The following is a 3,488-nucleotide window of genomic DNA, read 5'->3' on the forward strand; positions in this document are numbered from 1 at the left end:
CCTCAAGTTCCATGACACCAAGCAAGAAAGGTGAATCACTAAAATCCTAAAGGGAACACATATCTAGGCAAAAAAATCTTATAATTCAGTAAATAGACTAATAGTAGATATTTGTACTTAGATATTTGTGAAAGAATCTGAGGCATTGTAGATTGTTCTAATAATATTTAAAGAAGTTTTATACTTATCCCAGGCACTCTATTTTGTTGCAGAAATGAGGAAGATGAGAGGACATCAAGGGCTTTTAGTAAGGTATATAGGACTTTATAATTTTTTTTTTTGGTTGTTGCTCTTTACTTTTTTTTCCACAAAAAAAAAAAAAAAACAGAAATATTTGGTGCCTCAGAAGACATGGACAATAGGAGTTCTCATGGATTAGCAAACAATATATTCAATGGGAATCTAGGCCATTTACTTGCACAGAAAATCTAAAGTTCATACAAAATGACCAAAATATCAGCATAAGTTAGGAGGGTCAGAAATCAAAAAAAAAAAAAATTCCAAATAGGACATAGATTCAGTGATAGTAACTCAAGTGTTGTGTGTCAGCATAGTGACCAGGAAATAGCTAAAAAGGATCAGTTCATGAGCTATACACAAGAATAATGAAACTGCACTTAGGCATACATTCATATCAAAGTAGAAACTGGAGGAAGTATCTTGATCTTTGCCAAAAATAAAATATCTTAAAGCACAGAGTGTGAATTCTTGAAATAATGACAGGCTCTTCTGTGTACTTGGTACTTTGAGTGATTGAGATGTGGTAACTGCATACCGAACAAGGAAGAAAGGATACATGATTCCCAACAAAAGAGAAAAGAAGTGAGAAGAATTTAGCCAAGTTTTGCATCTGGGAATCTGGAGCTCAAGAAAACATGACACTTCAGAACCAAATATTCAAACTAGATACTTTGTGAGTGTAAGGGATACTGTTAATAACTAAGTTAGGCAATGCCATAAAGGAAGTTTCTCTTTGAAAAAGACAGAGACAATTAAAAAAAAAAACAAACATACCACAGCTAAGAAAAATGCAACATTGAGGAGTCCAGTCAGGATGGATATAATCTCCACATCAAGCCTCAGGAACATTGCAGAAGAGGGGGCCAAAAGATTCCCAGAGCCAAAGACGTCTGAGGGATTGTGTCTCCTGGGAATTTTAAAATTATTCTCTCCATAAGATCACATCAACTGGTCATCCAATGTCAAATGGTCAGTCCTGAAAACGTACATACCAGTAATATTATGCAGACTGACCTAGTTATATTTCAGAAAATATATGTAGCACACAAGCTTGCTTGTGAACACACACACACACACACAATAGCAATTACTGAAAATGGGGCCATGAATTTGAAAAAAATGAAAAGAGCAGGAAGGTCATAAAGCTGTATGTGAACAATTTTTATGAGTTTAATGAAATAAAATGAGAGGTACTAAGTTATTAAAAGGGTTAAATACAGTTGAAGGATTTTTCACAGATATTCTAATTTACATGAGTAGACTGTGCTGCAAACCTTTATTTATTTATTTTCCAAAGATAGCAAAGGAGTGTATGCCAAGATGGAGGAGTGAAACTTGCCAGATGTCCAACAGCCTCAAGCCATGCTGATATTGGTCAAAATTTGAAAACTCACAGATGTAAGACAGTCTGTTATTCTGCCGCCAGCACTCTTTCCATTCCAGTAAAGCCACTGAAGTGTATGACATCAGAGAAGCATACTTATATTTTAATTCTGTTATTCTGACCAGTTGAAGACAGCATACAGTAAAAGAATTTTGTATCCTAATACATACAAGCACTTACCCTCAGGGAAAATAAAGAAGATGCTGTAAAATGTCAAATTGTTTTTCTTATTTCAATGATGTATTTAAAAAAATAATAGCATTAATGAATTTTAGCCTAGAATTTATTATTACCAACCTGAGTTACATGGCTGCTATGAATTAAGACTTGTTTGATAAGCACGTGTAACGCAAACAGAAGCTTGCTTCTTTTTATGGTAACTCCGTTCATCTGAAAGGTGTCTCTTAGGCACAATCACCTTGAGGGAAAAGCTCTGCAGCGTGTTTGACATGCTGCATTAATACTTTAAAGGCACAGAGGACTGCGGTGAAGCATACTAGCATGCTGAGCCTGAGAGTCAAGGGCAGCTTCGGGCAGCCGGGTAAGGGGGAGCCTCTTCTTGAAGAGATGCTATTTTTCATATCATCTAATGGATAGGGTGTTGTTCAGGTCATGTCTGAAGACCCGGAGAATTACAGGTTGAGAAGATGTCAGGTGCCAAGTCCCTGAGGTGGGGGGGAAATCAAAGCCTATCCGCATGGGGAACTGACCCTAATTCTTTGTGGCACAACATAGAAGAGGGTGTGTTAAGATTTCAGTGGGGAGTGGCAGAGTTTGAAGTTTATTCTAGCAGCAATGAGAAAATGGTGGTATGTTGGTCTTTTAAAGGGAGTGATCAATTTTCTTTTATTCTTCTTCTTCTTCTTTTTTTTTTTTTTTTTTTTTGTAAATTAAGAATATTACCCCTAACGCAGACAAGCAGAACGACATGATGACACTAGACAAAAGATAGGAACACATGCAGTTTCTGGGAAGAGAAGGCTGCATCAGTAGGACATAACCTGGCTATTTTATAGGAATGATAAACGCGACCTTACTTGTAAATTCATAGAAAAATAGCTATGGTGATTACTACAGAAAAGGAGGGGGAGGGACTAAAAAGAAAACACAACACTACTCTGGAGTGGAAATCAGAGAAAAGAATTAGACCTTTAAGACAGGAGGTGAATGACAGCTGAGCTTCTACGACTGGGCCCAGATGGTCCCTCACTGATGGATGTTATATCCTGTGTTCTCAGAAAGCTCCAGGTTCCCCTCTACATCTTGCCATTTGTATTCTCCAGCTGTCCATCTTAGTTGTCGTGACTCTGCTCTGAGAGTGGCTGCTGACCACTCAGCCAGTTGATGTTTTCCTGAATTGCCATCTCCTTTCATGAATTTCTTTGCTGTTTCTTTCCTTTCTAATTTACAGCTCATCTAAGATTGAACACTGCTTGTTAGAACAGCGTCTATGATCCTATTTGAAATTGGAGGTTCTCCCTCTTTTTTTTCCCTTTTTAGCAGTGTGTTCCTTACTTTTTTTTTTTTTTTTCCTGCCTGTATTTTACCCGGGATCCTCTTAATTTGTTCCTTTTCCAGGGAACAGCATGCTCACAGCTTCAGAATGCTCTGCCAGCATTATCGTCTTTCTTCCTAGATGAACCAACACAGACAAAACCTCCTCTCTGTTTCTTCATTTGTCAGCTAACAATCTACCTGAAGAGACCAAATGATAGCAAGTTGGAAAGAAACCAGGATAGGCTCATCATTCAAACTGATATTTTGATGTTACCACCTAGTTGTTAACCCAAACTATTATGTTTTTTTAAAAAAGTGCTTGCTGATAGGAGCCTGATATAACTGACTCCTGAGAGGCTTTGCCAGA

This window comes from Mus pahari, chromosome 11 (genome assembly GCF_900095145.1).
Source record: "Mus pahari chromosome 11, PAHARI_EIJ_v1.1, whole genome shotgun sequence".
In the NCBI taxonomy this organism is placed as follows: Eukaryota; Metazoa; Chordata; class Mammalia; order Rodentia; family Muridae; genus Mus; species Mus pahari.